The sequence below is a fragment of the Triticum urartu genome, chromosome 2A (genome assembly GCF_056163025.1).
Source record: "Triticum urartu cultivar PI428250 chromosome 2A, HENAU_Tu73, whole genome shotgun sequence".
In the NCBI taxonomy this organism is placed as follows: Eukaryota; Viridiplantae; Streptophyta; class Magnoliopsida; order Poales; family Poaceae; genus Triticum; species Triticum urartu.
The window spans coordinates 539,479,306-539,498,850 of NC_141874.1; the positions used below are offsets into that span (position 1 = coordinate 539,479,306).

At 46.9% G+C, this 19,545-nt stretch overlaps 1 long non-coding RNA gene across 4 annotated transcripts; it reads left to right on the forward strand.

Annotated features, from left to right (window-relative positions):
* Positions 1-1,887: 1,887 nt before the first annotated feature.
* LOC125538662 (uncharacterized) lies at positions 1,888-5,253 on the forward strand. 4 transcript variants are annotated; one of them, XR_015616899.1, is made up of 4 exons: positions 1,888-2,725; positions 3,172-3,514; positions 3,625-4,202; positions 4,331-5,253. It is a non-coding gene; the product is annotated as an uncharacterized LOC125538662 (long non-coding RNA). The 4 variants fall into 4 exon arrangements; XR_007296487.2 differs by having other exon boundaries at positions 1,889-2,379; positions 2,638-2,725; positions 3,625-5,253; XR_007296488.2 differs by having other exon boundaries at positions 1,889-2,356; positions 2,638-2,725; positions 3,625-5,253.
* Positions 5,254-19,545: the final 14,292 nt, after the last annotated feature.

Here is a 19,545-nt window from a genome sequence, read left to right on the forward strand (position 1 = left end):
ATCTGGGTATTAAACTTGATTACGCCTCCGTCTATCACCCACAAACCAACGGTCAAGTCGAACGGGCCAACAGTCTCATTATGAGCGGCATCAAGCCCAGACTAGTGCGATCCTTGAAAGAATCAGACAAGCACTGGGTTGAGGAGCTCGACTCCGTACTCTGGGGGCTGCGGACCACGCCCAACCGCACTACCGGATACACACCTTTCTTCATGGTGTATGGCGCAGAGGCCGTATTGCCCTGCGATATTATTCACGACTCACCCCGAGTGCATATGTACGAAGAGAGAGAAGTCGAGCTTGATCGGCAGGATGGCCTAGATGCCCGGGAGGAGGAACACGATGTCACAAAAGCCCGTTCAGCATTTTACCAATAGCAGGCTCGAAGATATCAAAGCAAAGAAGTACGTGCCAAGACTTACAATATTGGCGAACTCGTTCTACGCCTGCCGGAGAAGAAAAAGGACAAACTCAAACCCAAATGGGAGGGTCCCTTCATAATTGACGAAGTCCTCACCGAAGGGGCGTACCGTTTTAGCGATGCATCAGACAATCGCCTCGAGCCGAACCCCTGGAACGCGGCCAGACTCCGAAGATTCTATGCCTAGCGCCAAACCCCGTGTTCGTCTCCTCCTCCCCTGTAGCTTCCTCCTTTAACACTCTCTTTTGGTTGGTTACTTCATTGAAATAGAAAGTACATCTCTAACTCCCGGCTAACGCGAATCATTCAAAAACTACTACTTATTGGGTTGGGTAACCGACACGTGAAATCGTCTCTCTTTGTCGATTATTTTCTTCTTTCTTTCTTTAAAGCTTTGGTACGGCCAGACCGCACAACATCGACACATACATCTTTAAACATGTATGTTACTTGTACCTGGGGGCTTCTCAGACAGAAGTTCTTGTCAATTCTTGAGCATTAAGCTCCTCACATATGAGTTTTTCCATATGTACCTTTTCTTCGCCACTATATGCATCGATATGATTTAAGTTTTGGCCAAGCTGGGATGCCTGGCTCCTGTGTTTATGCCCTACGTTTCCGTTAGTTCGGCTAGGGCATAAATGGAGCACCTCTGCATTGTTACTGTCGGGTCATCCGAATGTGTACCTCGGATTGGGTGAAACCGAAAGCTACCATTCTTAAGGGAATATTCGGCCGGTGAATTAAAGATGTTTTCTAAACTCACTCCATTGTACACCCCCAGAAGTTATACAAACTGTGGTGCTCGCATCACAATTCGGACATGTACATTAAATGCATGCACACCCAGGGAAAGGAACCCTTAATGAAACTATTCTCTCTGGAAGATATTTCTTACTACCTTAATGTAATATAACATAGCTAGCCGGATACAACTTGTCTGTTCAAGCAACTATGACCCTTACGCCTAGTTTTCCAAGCTTACCCCGGCCTATTCATCCGCGACGGTATTCGTAAACACTCCGCACCTTAGAGTCCGGAGGTTGAAGCGAAAAGGTCTGCCATGACAAATGATATACAATTCAGCTAGATGAGGAAAGTACACAGTCATTTGAACTCGAACACCTCTTCCTCTACACCTTCCAACAGGCAGTTTAATTTGCAATCCCGTTGGGAATATTTGGCGGCCACCTCTACTTGGCCATTTAAAACTATATAGAGGCTAGCCAACTCGCGTCCAGGAGGCTCCCTCGATTGGGCCTTCGCTGACCGTTCGATCTGCCTTTCTGGTGTGTTAGAGCCGTTCGATCTTCACGGCAGTCAAACCCGATTTTCACCTACTGTTAGTTCTGGTTGGCCAATGACAAGTGGGCTCGTCTCGTGCTCTGGTTGGCTGGGTCAGTCGTGGCCGCGTGCAGACGGTTTTGACCAATCCGCTCCACGCTTCGGCAGCCAATCCGCCTCGTCCCACTCCCGCATCAGCCGTCACACAAACCCTAGCCCTAATTTCCCTCAATCCCCACAGCCTCCCGCTCCCCTCCTCCACCCCCCTCCTCGCGTCACCACGGCCTCCGCCCTGGAGCCCCGCCGCCGCCTCTCCTCCACCCCCTCCTCGCGTCGCCACGGCCTCCGCCTGCTATTCCTCCTCCACCACGCTAGCCCCTCTACCTCGTCTTCCTTCTCTTCGTTGTCAATGCGGCCGCATCGACCGCTGGTTCCAGATCGAGCGCGGGTTAGGCGAGCCCGGTGGTGGGGTGAAGGGGCAAGGGAAGAGGAGGTGGGAGACTAGGTGAAGGAGTAGGTCGGCCCTCCTGGAGGCGGTGCCGCCGCCCAGCCAGGGAGGAGGCCAGGCTCGCCTCTGTTTTTCCGTGAGCGGCGACAGCGCCTATGCCTCCACCCCACCTTCTTTTCCATGCTTCTTCCTTGGCATGACAGGTAGATTTTGGGGAGACCCCTTGGTGAGCTTCCCCTCCGCTCCTGATCTCTTTTTCTACACACACATCTATGCATTTGTGATGTCTCTCTCTGCACACACATATCTACAAGATTTGTGTAGCCTAAATGCCTCTGTACCATGTAAGCAGGCCCAACCTAATGCACACCATCTGTCTGATGAATGACTAAATGGTTTTTGTTGTTGTTGCCATATAGACCATTTACTGGTGTGCATGATCCCTTCTAATTGGTGCTCTATGGGTGCTTTTGTTTTGTTGCAGAATAATAATTCAAGTGGACGGCCGATGCGCCTTGTTGTTTAGCGGTATGATCTATGATGGTCGGCGAAAGTATGTTCTATATTGCAAGGTGATGGGATGCTGATTTTTGTTGCCCACTTCTGCTAATTTCTATCGACTTCTACTTAATCTGATATCTGTTGTGTAAGTAATGCACTAATTCAGTTCATGACACCAAGTTGCAGCTGTACAAAGTGCAGACTTTAAAATAGTTTAGAACAGAACAATTAGATGCTTTTAGTTCCGAGTGCATGGATGCTTTGGTCAATGGTTCGAAATGCATTGCCCATATAGTTATGTTAACATGTTTGCTAGACGGATCATAATGGTCTTCGAGTGGTTCAAAACTAAAGGCAGCACAAAGGTATCACATTTGTAATATCATGCATATGCAAGAGCTCATCAGTCTGGCGACCTAAATTTCTCCCCAACTTATCTCTTTTTGTTCAGTCCATAATTTCAGGTCTCCTATTGTTTCTGTTACCAAGGTTTAATCTTTATTTTCGTGTTGTGCAGACTATTGCCGCTGATGTCAAGCCTCTCGAGATCCGAGAGCCTCCTCCAACTTCCCCTCCCCACCAAGGATGACGTAGTAACCGCACGTAGAATTACCTACAACTTGAGTAGATGCACATTATTCACTTCATATTCCAATGGTTTTACTTCCACATCACATGTTTGTTTATATTAAATCACAAAAAATTCATGAGCTTGCTTGGTTACTGTGGAGAAGGGCATTCTTTCAAGGAGCTGTAGGTTTTTTGAATATGCTCCCTATTGGACACTTTTTTTTGGTATGTACAAGATTTGTTGAGAATGGGTGTGAGAAAATTGACCATCCGGTGGATTTATACGCACGGTATGTTTAGTTTCAAGATAACTGATGGAACTACTTTATTCCTTGTTGTGTACTTTTTTAGAACATTATTCCTCTTTGTACTGATTGAATGATCTGCTCACACCATGCAGGTACTCAGACATGGTGAAAGCAAAGACCGAAAGGTTTCGATTTAGATGATTTGGAGGTGCCTTGTCCATCTTCTTACCTCCAGGTCAAAATTAAGCAGATGTTTTATTGCTAGAGGACATGCTCTTACTATCTGAGATGGATGATGATGCACGGTACAACCAAAAATTCAGAGTTGGGCTTTACACACTTCAGTGGGCAAGTGAATTCCCAGTTTTTCTTATTTCCCCTGTTACTTCTCTATTGTACAAAGAGCAATGAGTTTACATTAGCTGAAGCCTGAATGTTAGATTGGAATGCAAGAGTAGTATCACAACACGGGGGTGGAGACCTGAAGCGACGCAGAGGGGCAGCGAACGAAGGAAATCAGAGTCGCGCTATTTCTATATCCTAATTCTGCGCTCTTATTTTTTTACATATTTAATTTACAATCTTGTGTTCCGAATAATTCTTGTGGCTTGACAAGACAGAGTGGAGGATCAAGGAATGAAATCAAAACATTTTTCTATTTAAATATATCCAAAGGATGATAATTGGCCGTGTCAAGATGAGTGCACGAGAAGGATTGTGAAAAAGAAAGGTGAAAAGGGTTCTGAGTGTTCTTTCCTCACTTTTCATGACATGAATATGTCCTTTAGTTCTTGTTATTCATATTAAAGAAAGCGAAAAGTAATAATTATGCATATTTTGAAAATTTGTGTTCTACAGTTCAATCAACGAGACCATAATTTAGTGGCGAAACATACTAAACAGTACAGATGTTGCCCACACATGAGCGCCCATGGGGAAGCCCAGATCCATCATATCGCTTTGCGTGGAAAGCGGTTCAATTCTCTATTTTCCCTGTATATAGAGTATCGTGCTTCCACTATATTGCTCATAGATCTTGTATGTGTATCGCCAATTTGATATGCAATTATTTTTTTACCGGAATAACATGTTAGGGCATGACTATTCTAAGTTTAACATGTTATGTATGCAGACGCACAACAATAACAAAAGATATGGTTTAGTCATGCACATGACTACTAATCACAAAAAGAGTTAGGAACAAGTTTACTATTGTGATTTTCAGCAACCGAAATAGAAGTAGAGTTAACTAATGATTTTAAGCTACACTTTAGCCTTGTTCTGATAACTAGAGCTGCCATGATGTTGCTCTATTATAAGTGCCTTGCTTACACCAGTTGAAATAACGCATGGTTGTATTTTCTTTTGTTTGCACTGTAGGCAATGTGTGGTAGAAGCTGTAATGATGTAGAGTCCTGTATATTTTTTAAATTCATAATTGGCAGTGTCAATTTGTCATGTGTGATGGTGCATGAATCATAGTGAGCTTATTTCTTTGCACACTTGGTGTATCCTCTTAACATCTTCTGTACAGGTCATAGAATGGAAAGATCAGTATGGTGGTACTGTATTGAATCAATTACATAGGCTTGGAGACTCCCTTGATTGGACCCATGAGATAAACTTCTTATTTTCTTAGTTAAGAAAAATAGTGAAAACAATGTATTATCTATAGTTCCAATTCCTAATGTGAACTTAATGTCAGCCTTGTGCATCAGTGCTTTACAATGGATGAGAAAAGGTCAAAAGCTATAATTTAAGCTTTTGCCAGGTTGTATAAAGATGGCCTTATTTATAAGTTAGTATCCTCACCTTTCGTTGTGCCTGTTAAGTAATTCTATGGTGCTTTACTTCTAAAAAAATTATATTCTTCATCATGTCTTTGAATTGTCAGCCTATCATTATTTTTTTCTTGTGGATGTTTTGATCATTTGCTGGGATTATCGCCTTGTGAATTGGGATTGCATGCTTCTAACTGTGATTTCTGACAGACAGTTTGGTCTTGCATGCATGACTAATGCCATTTTATTTGTTGGATATGTTGTTTTATTAGGTTGATCATCTGGGTCTTAAAGAATAAACTAAGCTAAATTAAGGTTCCTGGTTACAGCACGCACAATTTGGTGTCCTGATATCCTTTGTGTATCCTCTGGAAGGAGGATTGGGTGAGATTGTTGTTGCGACAAGAATTGGTACTAGGCTGGGTGATACAACAATAGATTTCATCCAAGGAATAACCAATTTAAATGTTCTGTTTCTTTGATGTTTACTCATTTCTCTTACCGTAGTTGCATCAAAACAATTGTATTTTCACCCTAAAAAAACACAATTGTATTTTCGTTGATTTGAGAATGAGATGTCGGATAAACTACTCTGAAATGGTTGGTTCCCTTCAAACAATTTATTAGCTAACTAATGTTTGCTGCTGTTGCACATGATACAATTGTACTCTGTTGTTGACATCTTGCCTTTTATGTGAGCTTAAGCATACAATCAATTAAACTTTTATTAAGTTCTTACCGTATTTATTTGCTCAAGCACAGTTACTAAAAAATGCAAATATTTTTAACTGCCATCTGGTGCAACGGGTCATGCTATACAAATATTTTTTTGGCGTAATGGGTTATACAATTTGTTTTTCAACTTGAATCTCGCAGTGTGATAGACATATTTTCAATATAGCATGGTTATCGAATGTGTTCTTGCAAAATGAAACTATTTTCATCGAAAACATGGCTTTAGCGGGTCTCTGCGCCATTTGGCGCAACGAGTCAACTAGTATACTATACTAACGGGAATTTCTTCCCCATTCGGCCCTACCGGCCCGACACGAGCCATGTGATTAGGACCCAGGCTTCTCGCGCACCCTCTCGGCAGGCAGATATTTTCCACAGCCGGATACGCCGCCGCGCTCCCTTGAACAGCTCTACCAGCTTTTCCATGCTTCCTGGAGGGGAGTCAGATGGCCATAAAGCCTTGGCCACACTCCGCATAGCCTGCCGAGCTTGCTCGTGCAACTGCGACAGCTCCTGCAGAAGATCATTTGATGATCCGGACACTTCCTTTTCGAGGCGGTTCGTCAACACACTTGCAATTATAGCTATATCAGCTACTGCCACCTCAAAACTGTTATAAGACAAAAGCGGCCACATACTGAATATGCCGCTTCGGAGCTTCTCGTTCTCCTTCACAGAGTCGGCTAGTTGCGCTCGCACATCTTTCAGTTCTTCGCGTAGGTTGATGTTCGAATCCTGGAGTTTCTTTTTCTCTTCAACAACCTTTGTCAATGCACGCTCGCCCGCTGCTAGTAGCTTTTTGGCTCTGTGTTCTTCGCCTCGAGCGGCGTCAAGCTGCTCTCGAACTTGGTCTAAATGACCCAACACAAAGATTAGAACCCAGATTCACACTATCGGTGTAGCCTTATGAATTTTCGATGGAGGAAAACATTACCTGGAGATGCCTTGTATTTCTCCAGTTCGGCGTTAGCTGCTAGCTGACACTTTTTTAGTTCCTAAGCCAGCTGGGTATTCTTCTCCGTAAGCACCTGGTTATACATTGATCCTTAAATCAGTTGTTTCAACTCCTTTAAGTCTCGGGGGCTACTGGCATATGGTTATCATAGTAAGACAAAGCGAATTTACCTGCACATCTTTCAAATGTTGCTTTGCAGCCCTGCTAATCCCATCTCGAGCAGCCCGGATGTATGCGTCGGCTGCGTTGAAGGCGTTAAACGACCCTTCCGAAAAGCCAGGATCTTCTAAAATGGCACGGCGATGCCGATGATCCGTAGCAGTCCACTTCCGAGTTGGTGACAGATACATCGTCCGAGTCCTCGGCTGGTGGACAGTCCGGCGTCGCCCCTGCATCAGCCCCCGTCTTCACGGCAGGATTTGAATCCTGGCTATGGGAAGTACGGCCGCTCGGACCCTCGGATATAGTCCGGCGCGTCTTCCTCCTGGCAAATGGAAAACAGGAAGGTCACGGTTGGACATGACTGTTGAGGGGCAGGCTGGCGAATTCATACCTCTTCGATGAAGGCATGGTCGTATCTTCATTTGCTTTCCTCTTGGAAGGATTGTCCGGCGCGGGAGCCGATCTCTTCGAAATCGCCGAACGTCTCCCCTGTGAAGCATGATACAGTGCGATGTGTGGGGCGGAATAAGAGCACTCTTTCAGAGAGGGTGTTTCTTAATTATTTACATGAGAAGCAGGAAGAAGGCCAGGGTAGTCTGCGGTGATGGCCACTTCTGTGCCGTCATAGCTTGTGTGGTAGAACACCCCCCCCCCCGCGAGCACCACGAATATATCTGGATCCTCTTCAAACCTAGGATCTAGTTCCCGGTTGTGGGTCTCCGGCTCTGGGGCAGGACTATGAAGTCCTTCGTTGACCTTCCGCCAGTGCTGCCATAAACAAACAGACCTGAAATTTATCAAAAGTAATCTGGAAGGGGAATGAGTAGAATCAAAGGGTCAAAGCTCACCCAACTGGGAGGATTATACATAGAATATCCATCTTCATGCTTATTGCGAAGAAACTCCTCTTCTTCCCCTTTAAAAAGCTCGGCCAATATTTTGGCCAGAGCGGCGGGGGTATCCGGACTCTTCCGGCTATAACGGGAAGCATCATCCTCTCCATTATAATGCCACATGGGCAGCCCTCTATATTGTAGCGGCTGAACCCCACGCACTATGGAGATCACCATTACCTCGATTATTGTAAGCCCGGACTGGGCGAGCATCTTTATCTTGCTCATAAGCTGGCGAACTTCTGCACTGTCCTCCTCTTCCAAACTCTGAGGACGCCAACTGTGGCGTTTCCTCAACGGAACGCTTGCAAATTCAGGAAGACCCTTTTGAACTGGGTCGGGAAGTGCGACGTCCTCAATAAAGAACCATTCGGAAGGCCATTCTTCGGATGCCTTCCTTGGTGTACCGGACTGATATCCGGTATCAGCGATGCGCCATACTTCGGCTCCACCCACTTCAAATATGGACCCCTCATGATTACGCGGGACAAGGCAGAACAACTTCCTCCATAGCTCGAAGTGAGCCTCGATACCCAGGAATAATTCACATAAAGCAACATAGCCCGCGATGTGTAGAACGAAGGCAGGGTGAAGTTGTGTAACTGGAGGCCATAGTATTCTAGAAGCCCTCGGAGGAATGGATGAATGGGAAATCCAACGCCCCTCAGCAGGTAGGGGATGAAACATACTCGCTCTCCCCCGGATGGATTGGGGAAGTCCTCTGCCTGAATCTCACCGTTGAAGGAATCTAGCCCCGCTCGAACAGGAACTAGATCTGCGGGGGGGGGGGGGGGGAATCCATGTGTCTGCAGCTCCGTCAATTGATTGTGGGACACTGAACACCTCTCCCACTGGCCTTTCACGGGTCTGGAACGGGTGGAGGAGTGGGGGACGCTAGCCATGCTGGAATGGTTTCTCCCAAGCAGTTTCCAGGGATTTCCTCTATATGGTGCCGAATGGATCTAGGATCCGATCTCTTTAATAGGCGCTCCCCCTTGCATAGGCGGGGTGTTATTTGCAAAATTACCCTGACTTTCCGCCTTCACTTGACGCGTGGGAGGAGAAGTTATTTACTGTGCAGAAGCCGAGGGGAGTGACATGGAACCGGTGGCCAAATGCATCACTTGGAGATAATTTGTGACGCCCCCGATTTGACCGTACACTAATCATACACGCAAACGTGTACGATCAAGATCAGGGACTCACGGGAAGATATCACAACACAACTCTACAAATAAAATAAGTCATACAAGCATCATATTACAAGCCGGGGGCCTCGAAGGCTCGAATACAAGAGCTCGATCATAGACGAGTCAGCAGAAGCAACAATATCTGAGTACAGACATAAGTTAAACAAGTTTGCCTTAAGAAGGCTAACACAAACTGGGATGCAGATCGAAAGAGGCGCATGCCTCCTGCCTGGGATCCTCCTAAACTACTCCTGGTCGCTGTCAGCGGGCTGCACGTAGTAGTAGGCACCTCCCGAGTAGTAGTAGTCGTTATCAACGGTGGCGTCTGGCTCCTGGACTCCAGCATCTGGTTGCGACAACCAGAAAGAAAGGAAAGGGGGAAAAAGGGGGAGAAAGCAACCGTGAGTACTCATCCAAAGTACTCGCAAGCAAGGAGCTACACTACATATGCATGGGTATCAAATGGAATAAGGGTATCATATGTGGACTGAACTGCAGAATGCCAGAATAAGAGGGGGATAACTAATCCTGTCGAAGACTATGCTTCTGGCCACCTCCATCTTGCAGCATGTAGGAGAGAGTAGATGGTAAGTTCACCAAGTAGCATCAAGTAGCATCGTATAGCATAATCCTAACCGATGATCCTCCCCTCGTCGTCCTGTGAGAGAGCGATCACCGGTTGTATCTGGCACTTGGAAGGGTGTGTTTTATTAAGTATCCGGTTCTAGTTGTCATAAGGTCAAGGTACAACTCCAAGTCGTCCTGTAACCGAAGATCACGGCTATTCGAATAGATTAACTTCCCTGCAGGGGTGCACCACATAACCCAACACGCTCGATCCCATTTGGCCGGACACACTTTTCTGGGTCATGCCCGGCCTCGGAAGGTCAACACGTCGCAGCCCTACCTAGGCACAACAGAGAGTTCAGCACGCCGGTCTAAATCCTATGGCGCAGGGGTCTGGGCCCATCGCCCATTGCACACCTGCACGTTGCGTACGCGGCCGGAAGCAGAACTAGCCCCCTTAATACAGGAGCAGGCTTATGGTCCAATCCGGTGCGCGCCACTCAGTCGCTGACGTCACGAAGGCTTCGGCTGATACCACGACGTCGAGTGCCCATAACTGTCCCCGCGTAGATGGTTAGTGCGTATAGGCCAGTAGCCAGACTCAGATCAAATACCAAGATCTCGTTAAACGTGTTAAGTATCCGCGAACACCGACCAGGGCCAGGCCCACCTCTCTCCTAGGTGGTCTCAACCTGCCCTGTCGCTCCGCCACAAAGTAACAGTTGGGGGCCGTCGGGAACCCAGGCCCACCTCTACCGGGATGGAGCCACCTGCCCCTTCAGCCCCCAACTCCGAACAGTACCACAGGTAATGTAACTGTGTAAATTATATAGTATATGCCCGTGATCACCTCCCGAAGTGATCACGGCCCAGTAGTATAGCATGGCAGACGGACAAGAGTGTAGGGCCACTGATGGAACACTAGCATCCTATACTAAGCAGTAGGATAGCAGGTAATGGTAACAACAGTAGTAGCAAGGACAGGCTATGCATCAGGATAGGAATAACGGAAAGCAGTAACATGCTACACTACTCTAATGCAAGCAGTATAGAGAAGAGTAGGCGATATCTGGTGATCAAAGGGGGGGCTTGCCTGGTTGCTCTGGCAAGAGAGAGGGGTCGTCAACACCGTAGTCGAACTGGGGGGTTCGCCGACAGCCTCAGGGTCTACCGGAAAGAAGTAACGGAGGGGGAACACAATAAATAACAGTGCAATCAAAGCCTCACAAGGCATAACATGACAATACGCGGTGCTAGGGGTGCCCTAACGCGGTATGAGGTGGTACCGGCGAAGGGGGGAAACCTCCGGGAAAATATCCTCGGGGTTTCGCATTTTCGAACAGATGAACTGGAGGAGGAAAGTTGCATGTTCGCTATGCAAAGTATGCGTGGCGGACGAACGGGCTGCGAAATCGGGTTCGTCTCGTCGTTCTGAGCAACTTTCATGTACAAAGTATTTTCATCCGAGTTACGGTTTATTTTATATTATTTTTAGAAGATTTAAATCATTTTTAGAATTATCAGAATTAATTTAATTAGAAAATGCCATTATGATGCCAGCATGACATCAGGGTGATGTCAGCAGTCAACAGTTAGTTGACTTGGTCAAACTGACGTGTGGGTCCCAGTTGTCATTGACTTAGGTTAATTAAACATGATTAGTTAATTTAATTAAGTGATTCGGTTAATTGAACAAGATTAATTAAGTTAATTAATTAGTTAATTAACTCTTTAATTAATTAATTAATAATTATTTTCAATTCCTTTTTTTAACGTTCTCAGGGGGCGTGGGGCCCCTTGCCCAGTGGCACAGAGGCCACTGGAGCGGGCGCGCGGGTGCGGGGTAACGGGCGCCTGGAACGGGCGCCGGGCACCCGCCCAGGTCGACGCGGGAGGGACGGGCGCTGGGTGCCGGCCAGCTCGCCGGGGAAGTAGGGCGCAGCCCCGGCAGTGGCGGCCCTGGGGGCGACGTAGGGCGCGGTTTCGCGCGCCGGCGTGTGTGCATGGGAGCGGTGAGCTGCAGTCGGGCAGGAGCCGGCAGGGAGCAGGGCCGTGGGCGCGTGAGCGGCTGCAAGCGGTGGAGGCGGGGCGGCGCGAGGAGCATGAGGGGTCAGGGTGGGCGAGGCCGGCACGCGATAGTAGTAGGAGCTGGCCACGGCGGGCGACCAAGGCCATGGTCGGCGTGCAGGCGCGCATCGACAAGGCGTGCCATGGATGCAGGGGGGTGTGGCCGGCGTAGGTCGCGGCACAGGCAGCAGCAGCAACGAAACATGGGCGAGGCCGGCGGTGCGTGGCGACACGAGCGAGGCGGGTCGGCGCGGTGAGGCGGTGCGTGTGTGCGCGTGCGCGCGAGGCGGGGAGGAGAGTAGGAGGCCGAGGGCCTCACCGTGGTGCGTGGGGAACGGGGCAGTGGTGCGTGAGAAGGGCGGGGACGACGACGTAGAGGAGAAGCAGGCCGGCGGGGGGAGCCATCCGGGCGTCGAAGGTCAATTCGGGCGGCGGCGGCGTCCTGGCGTAGGGCAGCGACCTCCTCTCCCGATCTCGATCCAATCGGGGGGGGGGAGAGGAGATATTTTTGTGTGGGGGGGGGGGAGTGGGTGTCGGTGGTGTTGGACTGGGGGAGTGGGGGGTTAAGGCGGCGGGGTGGTCCAGCCCATTCAGGCGGTCGGGGTCCGTGTGGACGGCGAGCTGGGCCAAAAGGCCCAGCGGGGGGGGGGGGGGGGAGGGTTTTCTCCTTTTCCTTTTGTTTTCTGTTTATTTCTGTTTCTTTTAATTTTGCTTTATATGTAGTTTTGTAATATATCAACTCAGTCCCTAAATTAGCATTATTAGTTAGGCTACTGCCATAATTAATTTGGCACTAAATAAATTAGTTTTACATCTGTTTATTATTTAAAAGTATTTAATAATTGTTTTAGCCCCTGTTTTTATTTAGTTTAGGCACTTAAACATTTTGAAAAAGGTTGGTTCCAACATCCAAAATAAGTTAGGGATTATTTGCCACATGATGATCATTTTAGTTTTCATGTTTGAGAAGTTTAGAATTTCACTTATTATTTGAATTTGAATTTGAACCGGATTTGGATCAACGTGAGATTAGTAACAGTAATAGTGGTGACATGGCATCATTAGCAAAGGATCACTGTAGCTTAATTACCCGGGCGTCACAATTCTCCTCCACTACAAGAAATCTCGTCCCGAGATTTAAGAGGGGAGTAAGGGGGAAAGTTCTTGTTACGATATTCTAACGAATCTTCTCGGTCTTGGTTGCTCTTCTCGAAGAGGTCGACCCATAGCATTGATGTCTTCATTCCTATGCATCAATGCATCATGATGAAGTTGTCGTCCTTCGTTCAGGATCTTCACTGAACTTACGAAAGGATAAGAGGGAGAAAACTCTATAAAGATGGATTCTAACAAAATTGAGCATCGGACGGTTAACTCAGGGGAAGAAGCATAAGTATCTCTCGAATTGAAACTTGAGAAAATATCGAGAGCAAAGTAATGAGGTATCATGATAAATTTTGAGCGGGCAGGCAATCGTTCAATGCCTGAAACAAAGTGTGAAAGGGGTCCAGAGCAACGTGAATAAGTATTGCGTCTGATAACAGAATAGATTACTAGGATAGTGAACCCGTGAATTACATATGAAGTCAAGCGCGAGGAATAACTTTGGAAACCGGGGGTGTAGAGGAGAGTCAGGTTTCGATCCTGTGGAACTGTGGGTTATGGGCCCACCATGTGGGATAAAAGTAGGAGGAGCGGTGACATCTTGCATGGTCATGATAGCAAGGCATGCCAGAGGGTAGCCTGTCGATTATGTCGGCAACGACGTCGATACCAAGGGCGAGGGACGAAGAGAACCATTTTCCTGCTCGTTGAACGAGGCGGACCGATAGGCAAAGTTCTCGTCCATCGGTGTTACCGAAATTTCATCAACAAAAGTAACAGGGTCCTTCTAACAGAGTGGTACAACGAGGTGTTTACATAAGCAGGGATATATTACTGCTTATACAATATAGATCACAAGAAGGTTTAAACAAACCAATGGAAAGGAAAAGTGATTATCAGGTTTAAACAGAACAATGGAAAGGAAAATGTGTTTAAACACATATTTCAAGGGTATATTCTTCCCAAGGACAAGCAAAGCATGATTTCCTTGACAGGATATAATGTAGAAAACCCTTTAGGTAAGGGGGGGGATTTCATGACATTACCCATACAGTGGTGTTTGGGTAATTGAGCAGGAAACATTTAGCATTGGGCTTCAAATGTTCTTGTTGAAAATCGGAGTACCACAGACATGCTTCAAGATAGCATTGACATGGTCTTCAAGCAAAGGTCGGACTCTGGATACACGAAGGGATTCATCATTAAGCCAAGGAGAGGATGAGGAGGTGGCTGATGGACTCAACAATAATACATCGAGGTATCCAAAAAGATGGATTTCCACAGTTATTGAACAAGGAGATAAGATTTGTCGGATCAAATGATAAAATGATGTATGCTCAAGGAAAAACATACACAATTAAACATTAATTGAAAAGGGTGCCCAAAGTATGGGCTTAGGTAGCATGATCAAATGTTAGAATGGTGATTCAGTGATCAATAGTCTAAGAATGAACGTTCGACCATTAACTTCAAAGCAATAGGGTTGCTAGAAGGGCAGAATCCAAACAGCACCGTTCACCTGTTGGTATCCCGGTTAGAACCAACACGGGGACCAAGAAAGAAAGATGATGGTGAGAAGTATTACCTGTATCAAGAATCCTTAAGAGGTGGTGAAATTCTCACGACTTTCTTGACATTAAAGATGGTAATACTCCAAGGTAAGGAAGAACAAATGCTGGATAGCAAGGAACTCAAGGTATAACACAAAACACGACAAGTTTGTGTTGGAGGGAAGTCAATAAAGTGGTCGATGATAATACAGATCATCGAGGGCAAGGATGGTATTTCTCATCATGAACTCAATTGACATCCTGGAAGAGCTCAGAATGCCGATGATGATCACGACACAATTGTTGAGAGATGTCATGAAGATGTAATCGGTCGGCGATGACATCAAGCCAAAGGAATGATGAAGCGAAAGGTTACTGAAACCAAGGGTATGACACAAACTCGAAACAAGCTCGTAGTTCAAGGCGAAGTGTTATGACGAGGAAGATCGACGTAAGCTTAGCTCATCATCGAAAATTTTGCTCCGGGAAGAAGGACCAGGTAGCACAGTTAAATTTTTGCACGATAATGATATGGCCAATCAGGCTAGGAATGACTTGAAGGGTTATTAAACTCGTAAGCAATGAAAATTACTTAGGACTTATTGAATCGGAGTACAGACTCGATTCACTATTCGGTGTTCTCGTTTGATGACAACCCAGAACCCAAGAAAAATTGGATTAGGGGAGAAATAACATTTGATGAAGAACCCATAAGAAGTTATGTAGTACCATGGCATTATCAAGATACCATAGTGTAATACTCGACGGTAGATCAAAGTAAAGGTTGGACAAGTGCAATGATCTGCACAAGACAAGTACTTCAACTTGTCCGAGAAATGGTATTAAGGAGAAAATATGGTCGGAACCATGATTTCATAGGATCACTTCATAGATACCAGATGATGTTATATCAACGAAATCGTTATTATTACAAGAAGCTTCTATGGTAGGATCTACGTCGTGACCATGGGCATGAACACAAATTTCAAGGTCGACTCCCACTTCTTCAATGTATAACCTTCCATTCACCTCTCACTTTCGAAGAAGTTGTAGTGTTGAGATTTTATCTAGCAAAACACCAGAAGAGTATGACTTGTGAAAACTTTCGAGTTCACACATATTAAGGAAGGCATAGGTTCAACCCGTCAGGGTATCATGGAAACATATACCACAAGCTTCAATAGTAAATACCACAAGCTCGAAAGCAGAGCATGGTTGGTCAATCAGAGGATAGGATTTACCAATGGAGAAAGAACTTCCAAAGGGATTGAATATGAAGGACGCTATCGGATAAAATCCAACAAAGGATCTGGTGGTCCTCAAAGGATCTGATGTGAGCATCGGTACTCAACCAGAGGAAGAAACAATGCAAGGAGATCAGACTATAGAAACAACTGACTAATTCAAAGCTCAAATGCAAAAGAATTATGATTTCCGACCAAGGGATCAGAAGCAAACACTTTGATTAAGGATGGATAAGTTACGTATGCTTAGGGTACAATCGATGGCAATCCGATTGGTCGAGAACCAGCTCATGTTTAAAATGATGTCTGAGATGGAAGGATAAATCCTGAGGATTGCAAGCATTCACAACCATATTGGATCAAAGACCCAAAATGACAATGACAAGGGATGCCAATAATGATTATGAGACTTATGGGATTAACCATAATGCAAGCAAGCAAGAATTTCAAGGGTAATAAGCTGCTAAGGATTTTCGGAAGATCGAATATTATTTCGAAGACCTTAGTGAAACACATAAACAACTGGGGATGAGCGGATACTCGGTAGGTGAGAGAATTTATCCATAGGGACATTCAGGCGGCAAAGAACTGCAAGGCGGTAGGCACAAAGTATTCTCGGGACAATAGAGAGAATTTCGGGGTATCTTGCAATAACAAGATCAGCTAGGAATAAAAGTAAGGACGACTGGTGTATCTATTTATCCATAGGGATAATTCGGTGGTAGGGAATTGCAAAGGCGGCGGGCACAAAGTCTCAAGAGAACATTGGAGAGTATCTTCGGAATCTTCTGGTGTAGCATGCGATCATCTGTGATAAGGGGCTCTCCGGGAGAAAGTAGTTACGAGAACCTAGAGTCAGGTTTAGTAAAATCATTTAACCCGAGTAGGAGAGAGTCAGAATCCCAGAGTAAGGATGGAGGAGTAAAAGATTCTAATACCACCCAGATGGCGACGTGGGCCCGTAAGGCACACATCCATGTTAGTAAAAGTTTTTGTAATGTCTAGACTCGACTTCGGCCAAGGAGTGTGGAAGGGGAATTCCTACAGGCAGTCGGCTCTGATACCAACTTGTGACGCCCCCGATTTGACCGTACACTAATCATACACGCAAACGTGTACGATCAAGATCAGGGACTCACGGGAAGATATCACAACACAACTCTACAAATAAAATAAGTCATACAAGCATCATATTACAAGCCAGGGGCCTCGAAGGCTCGAATACAAGAGCTCGATCATAGACGAGTCAGTGGAAGCAACAATATCTGAGTACAGACATAAGTTAAACAAGTTTGCCTTAAGAAGGCTAACACAAACTGGGATACAGATCGAAAGAGGCGCAGGCCTCCTGCCTGGGATCCTCCTAAACTACTCCTGGTCGCCATCAGCGGGCTGCACGTAGTAGTAGGCACCTCCCGAGTAGTAGTAGTAGTTGTCATCAACGGTGGCGTCTGGCTCCTGGACTCCAACATCTGGTTGCGACAACCAGAAAGAAAGGAAAGGGGGAAAAAGGGGGAGAAAGCAACCGTGAGTACTCATCCAAAGTACTCGCAAGCAAGGAGCTACACTACATATGCATGGGTATCAAATGGAATAAGGGTATCATATGTGGACTGAACTGCAGAATGCCAGAATAAGAGGGGGATAACTAATCCTGTCGAAGACTACGCTTCTGGCCACCTCCATCTTGCAGCATGTAGGAGAGAGTAGATGGTAAGTTCACCAAGTAGCATCAAGTAGCATCATATAGCATAATCTTAACCGATGATCCTCCCCTCGTCGTCTTGTGAGAGAGCGATCACCGGTTGTATCTGGCACTTGGAAGGGTGTGTTTTATTAAGTATCCGGTTCTAGTTGTCATAAGGTCAAGGTACAACTCCAAGTCGTCCTGTTACCGAAGATCACGACTATTCGAATAGATTAACTTCCCTGCAGGGGTGCACCACATAACCCAACACGCTCGATCCCATTTGGCCGGACACACTTTCCTGGGTCATGCCCGGCCTCGGAAGATCAACACGTCGCAGCCCTACCTAGGCACAACAGAGAGTTCAGCACGCTGGTCTAAATCCTATGGCGCAGGGGTCTGGGCCCATCGCCCATTGCACACCTGCACGTTGCGTACGCGGCCGGAAGCAGAACTAGCCCCCTTAATACAAGAGCAGGCTTACGGTCCAATCCGGCGCGCGCCACTCAGTCGCTGACGTCACGAAGGCTTCGGCTGATACCACGACGTCGAGTGCCCATAACTGTCCCCGCGTAGATGGTTAGTGCGTATAGGCCAGTAGCCAGACTCAGATCAAATACCAAGATCTCGTTAAACGTGTTAAGTATCCGCGAACACCGACCAGGGCGAGGCCCACCTCTCTCCTAGGTGGTCTCAACCTGCCCTGTCGCTCCGCCACAAAGTAACAGTCGGGGGCCGTCGGGAACCCATGCCCACCTCTACCGGGATGGAGCCACCTGCCCCTTCAGCCCCCAACTCCGAACAGTACCACATGTAATGTAACTGTGTAAAGTATATAGTATATGCCCGTGATCACCTCCCGAAGTGATCACGGCCCAGTAGTATAGCATGGCAGACGGACAAGAGTGTAGGGCCACTGATGGAACACTAGCATCCTATACTAAGCAGTAGGATAGCAGGTAATGGTAACAACAGTAGTAGCAAGGACAGGCTATGCATCAGGATAGGAATAACGGAAAGCAGTAACATGCTACACTACTCTAATGCAAGCAGTATAGAGAAGAGTAGGCGATATCTGGTGATCAAAGGGGGGGCTTGCCTGGTTGCTCTGGCAAGAGAGAGGGGTCGTCAACACCATAGTCGAACTGGGGGGTTCGCCGACAGCCTCAGGGTCTACCGGAAATAAGTAACGGAGGGGGAACATAATAAATAACAGTGCAATCAAAGCCTCACAAGGCATGACATGACAATACGCGGTGCTAGGGGTGCCCTAACGCGGTATGAGGTGGTACCGGCGAAGGGGGGAAACCTTCGGGAAAATATCCCCGGGGTTTCGCATTTTCGAACAGATGAACTGGAGGAGGAAAGTTGCGTGTTCGCTATGCTAAGTATGCGTGGCGGACGAACGGGCTATGAAATCGGGTTCGTCTCGTCGTTCTGAGCAACTTTCATGTACAAAGTATTTTCATCCGAGTTACGGTTTATTTTATATTATTTTTAGAAGATTTAAATCATTTTTAGAATTATCAGAATTAATTTAATTAGAAAATGCCATTATGATGCCAGCATGACATCAGGGTGATGTCAGCAGTCAACAGTTAGTTGACTTGGTCAAACTGACGCGTGGGTCCCAGTTGTCATTGACTTAGGTTAATTAAACATGATTAGTTAATTTAATTAAGTGATTAGGTTAATTGAACATGATTAATGAAGTTAATTAACTCTTTAATTAATTAATTAATTAATAATTATTTTCAATTCCTTTTTTTAACGTTCTCAGGGGGCGTGGGGCCCCTTGCCCAGTGGCACAGAGGCCACTGGAGCGGGCGCGCGGGTGCGGGGTAACGGGCGCCTGGAACGGGCGCCGGGCACCCGCCCAGTGGCACAGAGGCCACTGGAGCGGGCGCGCGGGTGCGGGGTAACGGGCGCCTGGAACGGGCACCGGGCACCCGCCCAGGTCGACGCGGGAGGGACGGGCGCTGGGTGCCGACGACCAGCTCACCGGGGAAGTAGGGCGCAGCCCCGACAGTGGAGGCCGTGGGGGCGACGTAGGCCGCGGTTTCGCGCGCTGGCGTGCGTGCATGGGAGCGGCGAGCTGCAGTCGGGCAGGAGCCGGCAGGGAGCAGGGCCATGGGCGC